This window comes from Mus pahari, chromosome 4, assembly GCF_900095145.1.
Source record: "Mus pahari chromosome 4, PAHARI_EIJ_v1.1, whole genome shotgun sequence".
Taxonomy (NCBI): Eukaryota; Metazoa; Chordata; class Mammalia; order Rodentia; family Muridae; genus Mus; species Mus pahari.
Window position 1 is genome coordinate 32835965 of NC_034593.1, and position 12969 is coordinate 32848933.

The 12969-nt window shown below is 42.8% G+C and overlaps 1 protein-coding gene across 1 annotated transcript in view; it reads right to left on the minus strand.

Annotated features, from left to right (window-relative positions):
- Positions 1-12963, minus strand: part of Ankrd50 (ankyrin repeat domain 50) — a 32640-nt gene extending 19677 nt beyond the window's left edge. The window contains exon 1 of the mRNA XM_021195796.2: positions 12618-12963. The gene's annotated coding sequence lies outside the window, so the exon portion shown is untranslated. The remainder of the gene's footprint in view (positions 1-12617) is intronic.
- Positions 12964-12969: the final 6 nt, after the last annotated feature.

Genomic DNA, 12969 nt, shown 5'->3' on the forward strand with positions numbered 1-12969 from the left:
GCCCACGCATCTAAAGCACACTGTCTCAGGATTAAGTCTGCTTCCTCCATAATAGTATTACTGGATTCTTCTCCATAAAAAAGAACTCTCTTCAGGCTCAGGACTGTGGAGAGGAAATGAGCAGGAGGAGGGATGAAGATGAGGGGCCAGAGAGTTCCTAGGGATACAGAACATGAGTGGCTCTGTGGCTGCTGCTGGCCTAACCCTGTGGATATGTACACCTCTCTAAACACTCACACGTGAGTCTAACCCTGTGGATATGTACACCTCTCTAAACACTCACACGTGAGCCTTTCTTTCTCTGGGCTTCAGCAAAGTACTGCTTCAGTGATGAGTGGCCCATGACTGAGGTTTTACAGGAAGGTTGTCCCATTTCTGCTTAAAAATGTGTGATTGAAAACTCTGGATTACAGGGCTGAAGGGGATGGCTCAGCAGGTACTGTGCTTGTTGCCCATGTGAAGTGTGTATCTTGAAACACAAAACTTCTAAAGAAAACCTGGACGTGGAGTTAGGAGAACCCTTAGAAGTTCGAAGGCAGCTAGTCTGGAGTACACAGTGGCAAACGGGAAAATGAGGACAGGCAATGAGAGAGAGTCCACTAGCTTCCACACATGTGTCATGGTGAATGACTTGCATGACAGGTACTAAAACTAAACTGTTGTGATTCCAGGGGAGCATAAAGAACCAATATCCTCAAGTATTTAACACTCAAAATCCACACAAGATGCTAAATTCCAAGGCTAAAAGGTTTTCAGGTCACCATGGCATGCCCTTAAAGAAGTCACTGGGATGCCGGCCTTGTCTTCTCTTTCAATACTCAGTCATGAGGACAGCGCCTGTGCTTTGAACATGCTCCACCACTGCCAGATAGCACCAACCCCAACAGAGACCTGAACATAATGGGCTCCCTCACTCAGTGACTAGAACTTCGAAGCCTGTGAGACTAACCAGCCTTTGAACTGGTTTTGTCTTGGGTTTGTCACTGTGGTGTTGCCACTTACAGAGTGTGAGACTACACACTTCCGATGCTAGAGTCTCAAGTCTATCTTCTCCCTGCAAAAGTCAGTGTCCGAGGATTATCCATGTAAGAGCTAAGGGGCTAGCTCAATGGTGGAGCTCCCCAGCCTAACATGTGGGAAGGTCATTTATGTAGCGGTTAATGCTAGATCTAGCATGTTCTAAATAATCTTGGACTACATACTGACATATCTGCCAGTCATTTTACTAATAAATTATTTAATTCTTTAAAAAATTCCAGACTTTAATAAAAATACTGTTTTCTGAGAGGCTTTATTTATTTATTTTTTTACAGAAAATAAAACTACCAATAATTTTCATCTTGTCTTTTCTTGGGACAACAAACTTAGATTGTGTTTTCTTTTCTTAAAAAGAAAATCACTCATCCAATAAATGAAGGCATTTGTAAGAGGGGAATGAAGATGATGGTGGTAGCTGCTATTTCAAATCAGTTGAGGATTAAATACTATCTATTCATTCACTGAACCAACAGTAACAACCAGCTGATAATTAAAGCAAGGTCAGACCAGTTTCTGAAATCTTAACCAAGGTAAATATGGAATATGAAAGCATAAGGAACATACAGCAGGCAAAAAGACACAGAAGCATCAGAAGCTCAGTTCTGAGTGAACAGAGCCCAACCTCTCCCAAAGGTATGCAGTGACAGCCAGAGACTGGCTGGACCTGCAGCGAGCACACAAAGCTAGTCTCATGAAGCCAGGAACTGAATGTAAACACCTCTGCTTCAATGCTGAACAGAGAAAAAATGATACCAACGTGGGGGAGTGACTTTAACTTTCAAATTGCTACTCTCATTTGAACACTGAGTCTTAAGATGGTAAGGCCTGGAGAGGCAGCCAGCAGAATGGAAGGTCTGGGGATCCAGACAGAAGATGGGTATAAAAGTTATGCAGGATGGCTAGAGAGTGGCCATTTGAGACCAGACCTAGTACTGATGTCTAAAGAGAAGCAATTTACAACACCACCCAAGGACTTAGAAAAATTATATTATTGTTTACAGACACAGGCTAAAAACCTGCTTGGCTCACCAAGAAACTCTGCTAGGAATCAAACCCACAGGGTTGGCAGAGGTCAGTCGGGTCTGGTTTAAAGAGCAAAGTGCAAATCTGAAGAGTTCAGCACACAAGATTAGTTTTCCCCAAGGTGTGTTTGCTAAGTTCTGGACAGTGTTTAAAGGGCTGAAGAAAGTAGGCCAAGTGTGTCTGCAGGCCAGTTGGAAAGCTCAGTCCACATGCTGGAAAGAGAACTCTGCTTACTTTAGACACAAACAACACTCAAGAGAGCTGGAGGAATCTGAGGCTGGAAAGGGCAGGAGGTTACAAGAGCTAATCTAAGCATTACTGAGGAAGAGCAGAACCTCTGAGCCTCAAGGAGCTGAGATTCCTCCAGGACCAGGTCAAAAGTGAGACAAACTATACTAAAGAAGACAAGTGCATGAGAGGTTTGGCAAAGATCACAAAGAAACCCAGAGCAGCTGAGTCCCAACAGCATTGCTGGCCCAAGGATGGAAAGGCCCTCACTGATGAGAGGCACTATCAGGATACTGCTACGCTCATCCAAGTGACACACTGACAGACATGTCAGTGACATGTGACATGTGAATACACTGATACACACTTAAATAATTTATTATGAGGTTAAGGGGTAGGAGGGATGGCTTGCTATTCCTGCAGAGGATAGTTCACATCACCATGTTGGTGTCTGTAACTCTCGCTCAGGGAATCCAAAACCATCTTCTGATTTCAAATGCACAAATCCATTTCAGACAGACAGACACATAATCAAAAAGTTAGAACAAACCTCTTTCCCCCATTTTATATACATGAATGTTTTGCCAGTACATGTATATATACCATGTATGGGCCTAGAAGACCAGGAAGTGTCAGATCCCCTACAAGTAGCATTACATATGGTTGTGAGCTGCCATGTGGATGCTAGGAATGGAACCAGGGTCCTCTAGAAGAGCAGATAGTGCTCTCAACTGCTGAGTCACCTCTTTAGCTCAATAAAATCTTCAAAGTAATTATTATGGACCTGGCGAGATGGCTTCATGGGTAAATGCATTTGCTGCCAGATCTAAAGACCTGACTTCAGATATACATACACATACAAATAAAAACATGTTTAAAACATAGGAATGTGGATTAGTAACCTACTGGCACAAGACACAATAGATAGCCAGACCTGATAGATAATCCAGGTACTTTCAGCATTCCAGCTTCTGGACCCATTCCATACCATCTGACATATAAGCATGTGTCACACAACAACTTTACTAGAGTGCTCCAAACTAGCCCACTCTGGCTCACAGCTCCACTGTTTTCCTCTAACCATGGCCATGGGGGACAGATTCACACCCTAGGTGGAAATGTTCCTTCTGCTCGTCTGTTCTTCAGATTCCACCAACTGCTCCTACTCAACAGCAATTCCCAACATTCCACTGTCTCCCACGAATCAGAGAGCGCATCTCCTCTTTAGTACTCCTCTCCTTCCACCCTTCTTCTCTGCCATTTGCAAGCAGTCCATGAGCCCACAGCTTCTCCAGTGTTCTGCTGGATGTCAATCCTGCATCACAGAAAGGCTTCCATTTGCCAGGTACTAAGCTTTCTCATTCTATGGCGATGACCTACCTGTCACTCACTCCCACACATGATCCTCAACTCACAGGAATACTTCACCACTGACACTTTGTGCATGGCCCTATCCCCTGTTGCAGTAATTCCTTCTTCATGCTTTAACAACCCCTAATCAGAAACTCCATCAAGTTCTGAGCCCCATGTTATTACTCTGCCTGCTCATTAGTGGCCTTAGAAGCCAGCAACATCCCAGGCAAGCTTTGGCTGAGTCTGAACTGCACCCTCCAGCTTCCAGCCCTCACTGGGCTCCTCCCTTCAGCCTCTATTTTGCAGTAACTCACAATTGCAGCCTGCTAGCTTCCAAGTCAAGATCCCAAGAGGCAGATCTTGCTTTATTTTTGTCATTACTCACCTCCAACAAGCTCTCAGGTCAATCTGAAACCAAACTCAGAATATACATCTGCTGGGCTCTCCATTCTCCCAAGTCTAAGCACCTGCACACAGATGGCCATGCTGGCCACTACTGCCTTCCTGGTCTTAGCTCATCTACCCTCTTCTCAGGACACTAGTCACTGTGACCTTCTAAAACCTTAAGTCAGATTATTTTTGTCTAAAGAGCATCCATGACTTCAAATCTACTCAAAATCAAAAACAAAAAACAAAAAAACAAAAAACAAACAAACAACAACAACCAAAAAAACCATACAAATAAACCTAATGTCCTTGCAACTATCTAAAGGTCTCTCAGGGTCCTAGCTGTTTCTGTCTCCCACTGTTTGCCCCTGTGACTCTTGAAGAAATAGTCCTTTATCCTCAATTCTGCAGTCTCTGTGTTCCTAGACATTAAACCGACTCCTACTAAGGCTATGTATGACCTTGTACTTGGTATCTCTTGGGTCTGAAGCTCCAGTCAAATTTCCTTCCAAACATCCTAAGTAGCCATATATGATAGAGCACCCTCCACTCTACCAGCCCTAGCTCCTGCCCTGCGTTGGTTTCCTATTAAACACTGTTACCTATTGTCTTACCTTCTTCTTCACCTCTGCTAGCTAGCAAAAATAAGCCAATAAAGAGAATATTTGCCACGTCTGCTAACTGCATGCCCTAGGACAGGACCTGATGTGTTCCTCCCACCCAATATGAATTCAAAGAAATGAATGAACCAAAGTACAACAGCTGCCTCAGCAACACTGCAATAGCTAAGGCTGTTCCTCAGGACTGGAGTTTAGTTCCCAGCAACCACATCAACTGGCTCACAGTGTAATTCCAGCTCCAACAGATCTTACTTCCTCTTCTAGTCTCTTTCAATGTCTACATTCATGTGGCATATGCTCACACAGACACAAACACATATGCATGAAAGGTAAAATAAATCTTTAGAAACACACACACACACACACACACACAAAGACATCGCTTAATGATTCTGGTTGTACACCACAATCCATACTGTCCCTCTATAAGACCCTAGACATCTCAGACCTTGTACCTCTCAGGTAGTCACAGTGAGTCCTTAGCTGTTCTCACTTTCATCCCCCCAGAATATGGAAATATTCTGGCTATAGCAGGGGGATGGTATAAAAGAGATTTGATCATCAACAACTCTATAATACATATAGCTATAGGTGTAAACTGTTTCTCACACAAAAATGAAGTATTTCAGAATTGAATGTGGTTTAAACAATAAAAATTATATCGACTTGGCCAAAATTAGAATGTCTTATATTAAAACAAGTAGTTGGCTACTAGTTTAATAATGGTTGACTGTTGTTATATTCTAACTCTAGCAACCATACTGTACTCCCTCAAAAAAGTAGTGAGAAAGTCAAAGTTAAAATTAGACAGAATAACTCCCGATCTCACGTGATCATTAAGGACTAAAGAGCAGAGTGGGATGGTGGGATGTGGGGCCAGCTGAGGGAGGAGGCATATCTATCTCCGTGGGCATGGGCAGGAGAGGGCTATCTGATGCTACGCCCTAAGCATGAGCCCTGGCACTGAAGGAAAACAGGACAAGGACTGAGCAGGAAGGCTTCGGAAGGTTCTGAGGAGGTAAAGTTACAAAGAAGTGATTTCAGGAGGAAAAATGTGTTGGCTGTAACATAACCTGATGGGATGAAGACACTGTGACTCAAAAGGAAGGAAGAGGGTCAAAGCATTACAGGGCAAGGTCAAAGGCCAACGCCAGCAGGAGACCCCAGAGTACTCAGGTTTTCCTCTACTGGTGTTAGGAGTGGCTGGCGTGTCTAAGTGAGGAAGTAATATGACCTGACTCCATCTCTAATGGTCCAGGGAGGCTGCTGTAATTCTGGCAACATAGGATTTAGCTATGGTGGGAAGTGGACACAGGAGGTGTTGGCTTATTCTTGGAGGTAGAACAAGTTGCTGACAGACTGGGTGAATGGGTGAATGACACTGACTAATCCACGACTCCCAGATCTCTAATGCAAACAATGACTTCCATTTGAAATACTCCTTTCTTCTTAGCCTTGCAGTTATTTTCATAATTATGGTCTATACCTTCCCATAACAATTATGTGAACTCTCTCTTGTGTCTATGTGTATATTTTATCTACTTCAGGTGTGGGGTCAGGTTACAGTTGGGATCCTGTCTCTCCTTAAGTGTCATCATCTCTGGGCCAGCAGGGCAACCAGAGCACATTCACACCACAGTTCTGTTACCATGGTGATGGCAAGACCCACCAGAGAAAAAGCCAAACTGAAGCCTTGTTCAGGCCACATCTGCCACCATGGCACAGGCCTCAGTCTTGAAAAAAACCAAAGACAGACATGGCTCTAGAACTCAGTTGCTTCAACTATGGATTGCAACTCCATATGGGGTTCCATAACTTTTATAACATAACTTTGATTTCTAAATATACAATAACCCCAAATTAGCTCACCATAAAATTTAGACTAAATCCAGGGTATGTCTGGCAGCATGCCTGTGCTGTGTCACAGGGCTTCATGGAAGCCTGGGCTCTGAACATGGGACATGGAAACTCCACACTGTGCTCAGTTAAGTCCAAGGTCTGAAGCACTTCAGCTTGGATTAATGGCTTGCATTATAAATCACCTTACTTCACCTCCATAGACAAGGCCTTCTGCCCTTAGAGAAACATGGCAGCTTAATAATGGAAAACAAAGTCTTCACCTGCTTTCCTACTTCATTCCTTGGCATGCATCAACTTAGGGTATCTCTGGATCATCTTTGCAACATTTGTTGTTATGGGTTTTTTTTTTTTTTTTGCATTTATTATTTGTTGGGGTTTTTGCATTTATTTATTAAATGTGTGTGTATATGTTGAGCATCTCTCTCTGTCTCTGTTATACACACACACACACACACACACACACACACACACCACACACACACAGAGTTAAAAAAAGAAAGAAACCTTGGAAGAGAAGTGAGCAGAGCATGCTGCGCATACAGAGAGCACTGCAGGCGCTCAGCACTCAGGATGTAGCTTGGAGCAAGAGGACAAACCTGAGAGGAAGTGGAAGGCTCCAAAGAATGGAGAGCTGTCCTAGAGGAAGCTGATCAGGCAGGCTGTGGAAATGGCTCAGGAACTAAGGATACTCACTGATCTTCTGACTGAGTTCAGTTCCCAGCACCTACACAGCAGCTCACAATCAGTTGTCACTCCAGCTCTAGAGGATCCAATTCCCTCTTCTGACCTCTATGGACACCTCATGTGGATACAACCACTTACGACCATATACTATAGATAATTCAAAATGCTTTTATAAGTAAATAAACACAACATACATACACAAATATTGTAAATGATAGAGCAAAAGGTGAAAATGGTCTTGGCCTAAAGACACCTGCAAAGTTTTATAAATGAAATTATGGTTTTGCTGTGTATAAACAGTGAACAAAAAGATATCTTAACAGGGATCTTCAGTTTAAAAATACTTGAGAAAGGAATATGAAGAGGATAGAAAGGTGGTGTAGCCAGCTGTTAAGAAAAAGGATTATTCATGCAGAGGACCAGAGTTCGATTCCCAACACTCACATCTAGTGGCTCATAACCACTTACTGCTATAGCTCCCAGAGACCTCACGACTTGTTCTGATGCATATATGCAAACACTCACATATTTTTAATTTTAAAAATACTTTTAAAAGAGGATGAAAATGACAATTATCCTACACAGTATAAGTTATAAAAGACAAGTGATGGAAAAAGAATATTTTGCCATAAGTACACACAAGAGAACAAGAAAGTGGGCCTTCTGCTCTGAGCCCTCTGTTGAAGAGATGGGAGGTGGGTATCTTGCCACCAAATTACCTGGATTAATGCCAATTTGCACAGCAGGTTAATAAATTAAAAATCACTACACTAGTCTGTTCTGCATTTAGAATCAGTCTTAACAATAAAACATTTCATTTTTCTTACTCATTCAAAGGCTTCAGCCTTTCAGTTATGTTAGGGAATATTTTAGATAGGCAAGCAGCATTCTGCATTCATTAAATGATAATTACTTAGCAGCTGTTGACATCATGCAAAGTGCTAACTAAGCACTACAGTGGGCAGGAAAAGTTCCTCAGGCATGAATGATGTCATGGAGATGGGGAAGAGAGAGGGGAACAAAGGATGCCTGAATGAGTTAGGACATCCCAGGTAAGAAGCTGGAGGTGACAGATGAAAGCACCAGGAAGATTCAGCCTCACCAGGACTCCTGTTCTGATGGCTGGGGGTAGGAACTCATCTCTCAGCTTGAGATCTTCTTTTGCAAGTCCATAGCCCTTCATGTAAATTCTAATTACCTACAGCCATTCACCCATCTTTAATAGTTCTTCACAATTCTAATCCACATACACTTAATCTGAGATACCAGAGGGAAAGGGACACCTGCAGAGTGTCATCCAGAAATAAAGGCAAGGATAGAGATGAGGGCTTCTGAGCTCTGTGACCACCTAAATCTGAGAGACACTGAAGGCCTAGCTGGGAGTTTGTAGCCTAGTGAAATGACAGCTTCTGGCCTGCTTCTAAATCGCACAGGAGACTTGAAGCACTGCTCCCCTCTCGCCCACAGGCCTTATTTCCTACCGAGATAGTTACCATTTGGTCAGAACTAACTGAAATAATGGTTACAGGACGGACAGGAAGCCCTGATTTACTTGTTTAAACACTAGAGAAGAAGCCATGTTGAAGGCAAGCACACAGCTCTGTACTGAAACCCTAGGGTCGGAGGAGGACAGAATGAAATCTCAGCACAAATGAAAATGAAAGCATTATAATCTTAGTTCCTTTGAGTAACACAAATAGACTTAAAGAAAAAATGTAAATATATACAATTAACTGCAAACTAAGTAAAATGAAAAGAAACAAGCAATCACATGTTTCTCTGTCTCTTCAATAAGTGAAATAATCCTGTGAGCAGCACAGTGTGCCACACGAACACTGTCAGTTTTCCAACCAGAATGGGGATTAGAATCTAGTCTCTTTGAAGGCAGGACTGCAACTGCACCACACACTGCTTTATCTTGAACTCAACTCAACCCAGAACTCAGCACAGCTCTCACTGTCCTGTCTGCTTCTGAATCAATGAATGAATGAGTGAGTGAATGAATGAATGAATGAATGAGAAGGGAACTTCTGAGAAGCAGCATGCCATGTCTGAGGGGAAAGGCACTGTCATGTCATCAAAAGTCACTCCAATAAAATTAGCCATACATCATCTCATGTAAGATTTAACCATCAGTACTGCACAGTCTAGTCAAGGGCTGAGAGTAGAATACAAGGAAAAAGATAAAAAGTAAAACTGAGGGGCAAAAGTCAAGTAGATGAAAAAGCTCACGACTGAGTCTCTCCTCAGCCAGTTCTCCAGCTAAGACTTTTCTTCATCAAGTGTAGATTGCTGCCCTGCTTCCTGTGAATTCACGAAGCCACTAATATTACCAAGATTTTTATGTTAAGCAATGTTACAAAAGCTGGCTTTGATTTTATTGAAAAGAAAAAGGACAATTCTACTTCTCTAGGCTTACATTTCTGTTTCATTTAACTCTTCATCAATTATCTACTTCTACACCTTGCTGGCTAGTCTTATGCCAACCTGACACAAGCTAGTCATTTCAGAGGAGGGAACCTCAGCTGAAAAATTCCTTCCATAAGATGGCTGTAGGCAAGTGCATAGTGCATTTTCTTAATTAGTGATGGATGGAGAGGGCCCAGGCCATTGCAGGTGGTACCATCCCTGGGCTGGTGGTCCTGGGCTCTATAAAAAAGCAGATGAGCATGCCATGAGTGAGGAGGAAGCTAGTAAGCAGCACTCCTCTCTGCAGCAGCCCCTGCCTCAGGTTCCTGCCCTGTTGGAGTTCCTATCCTGACTTCCTTTGATAAATAGTGATATGAAAGCATAAGAAAATAAATGCTTTCCTCCTCAAGTTGCCTTTGGTCATGGTGTTTCATCAGAGAAATCCTAACTAGTAACCCTAAATAGGGCATACCCCTTAATTATCTACTTTTAACTCTCCCCAAATAAAGTAACTGCTTAGAAAAAACAGCCCTCTCCTGGGTGACCTATGTCTACGCATGTCCAAATCTAACACATGTTCCAATACACTTTTCTGAAGATACTTAAAGTGGGTTGTCTTAAGTCCACTGTGTACTGATGTAACAAAACACCAGGGTGGGAAGAGTATAAACCATGGCTTACTGGGCTTACAGATCTAAAGGGTGGGAGACCCAAGATGGAGGCGCTCAGGGGTTACTTCTTGCTAGATGACTGGGGAGAAAGTCAAGCAAGCAGACACACAGCAAGTATAGGTGGCACCACCAAGGGACTGGCACCCCTGTCAATCAGAAGGGCAGTGTGGGTGTGGTTTTCATCCAAGGCCCTAACTTGGCTTCCATCCCTTCAATTAGTTAAAAACTTCCAAACAGGCAGAAAAGTAGTTACAGACCAATGTCTAAATGTGAGAAAATGTCCTGAATGTTTTCAGGAAAATAAATGTCATTATGAAGAGTTATTTGGGATGAGAATACATACAGTTACCCAACAGGAGTTTGAACTCTTAAGTATCAGACTCTATACTCTAGAAGTGATTGTTTATGATGTCACTCAGATAGCTTATGGAATTATTTAAAACAAATTACACCTGGCTCCTTAATCACTAACAGTTACCTTCAGAAAAGGCAGTAAGGGGAGAGGGGTGTTTATGGTGACGGAGAGGTGTGCTTCAGGTGACAGCACTGATCATGCAAAGCATCCACAGAGGGTGCCCTCCACCAAACCTACAACCTGGCTGAGTCTGTGTCACAGGCTTGTCCTGGTTTCCTCAGCAGCTTACAGGCAGTAGCTAGCCCTGAATCTGATGGCTAACAGAAGACTCATCCAGTGTCTTACCAGACTGCATTTACTCACCTAAAGGTCTAGAAGGACGTCACACCTCTCCGTCACTACCCCCAAGCTGACTATTCACCTTCAACCCTCCCAGTCACACTCCCTGTACTGTGATCAAATACCTAACAAGAAGCAACCACAGAAAGCAGAGAGTAGAGGGGAAANGGGGTGGGGCTACAAAATTCAAGACCTGCCCTCAGTCATCCACTTCCTCTAGTTGGGCCCCACCTCTGGGGCTATGCCCAGCTTCGGATCAAGCTTTCACATTCATGAGTCTATGGGGGCATCTTCCATTCAAACCCCACTCTTCCTGTNACTCTATGGGCCATCTGAATATGGTACTAAACACACACCTCCAGGTTCTCCACTTCTCCACCCACAACTGTTACTCATCAAATTCTTCAAACTCTAGTTCAATTATCTATCTATCTATCTATCTATCTATCTATCTATCTATCTATCTATCTATCTATCTATGTGTATTTGAGATAGATATACATATATATTTGTATGTGTATGTATACATATACATCATATAAGTATATGTAAATATCATATATNCATATGTATATATAAAATATCAATATGCAACTTTGCAACCTATATAACCTTAGATAATNTCCTTCTGCTGTCTCTCTCTGTTTCCTCATCTAGAAAATAGAATAAAGGTTCCCACATCACAGAATCCCTAAGAAAATTACATGGCTTAATATTTGTAACACACATCACNGCAACCCCCACAATGTTTACTATCATTATCAAATACTTTCAGTATCACCTGCACAAGTTTTAGATTTCAGGACATAAAAACAAACATTGGTTCGGGAGAGACTGCAAATCCCTCCTCCAGACACACAAACCTCTCCGGCACCAGAGTGCAGAGTACCGAACACACACCTGGCTCGGGAGGACCTAAGCAGTGTGGAGAAACAGGTANATAGGGAGATGAGAGACTCAGGCAGAAGTAAGGCAGGGAGGACAAAATGCCAACTTCTAAATGAGAAGAGACTGACAAGCGAAACTTATCTCCAAGGACTGGCATTTCCTGGAATGCAGTTTCACATCTGAAACCATTTTCAAAAGCAACATGCTCACTTCCACCCACCAGTCTATTCCATGGAGATTCTTAAATGAGTGNAACAATGTTATCTTCATCACTCAAACACTTAGATAGTTCAAATGTTCGCTATTTTATAAATATCACCATAGGTCACTCAACTTTTCTATTAGTTAATAAGAGAATAAATCCCACAACATGAGCAAATTCCTAAGGACTCTGTTTTAGACAAAGTATACTTCTTATTTAAAGAAACTATAACTACTACTATGACAAAAGCTAGCCTAGGTGAAATCCCACCCCAGACTCCCAGCAGCTAACTGCTGCTTCTTATTACAAATACCCCATACCATCTACAGGCACTGTAGAAGAAAGCAGCATTCTGTAATTAAGCCAGCAAAATTAAGCCTCACTTTTAAGCCACACACTATGCAATGATACAAAGCTTAAGCTTGGTTCTCTTTTATATAACTAATGATGTNTACTGACAAACCATGATTTAAGTCCAAAGACTGAGTAGTAGAGTGTAGTCAAGGTATTTCAGACTTAGATGGATACAAATGCAATCATGGCTACCTTCCCACTGTTACCTTTTAAATGCTTCNGCTGGGTTCCTCTCACACTCTCCAGGCTCTAGGAGACTTTGGACAGCTGGATCTCTTAGCTTGTCCTCATAACCTTGGAGGAGTCCACTTTGGCAGATCTGGGCTACCAGACCTCTGATAAACCCTCCAACACACAAAGTGTCTGAGTCCTGGGCTTTGCAGAAGTGGAAAGCCAAAGCCTGGCGATGCAGACCTCTCTGCAGGCTGGCGGGCGAACTTGGCCACAGGAGCTCAGTACACAGGGCCGTCTTCCCACTGCCAGGCCCTCCTACCAGCAACACGCCCCAGGAGGCCCCCTTCCCAGAGATGGCACTAGCATGATTCCCAGCATTGCCTA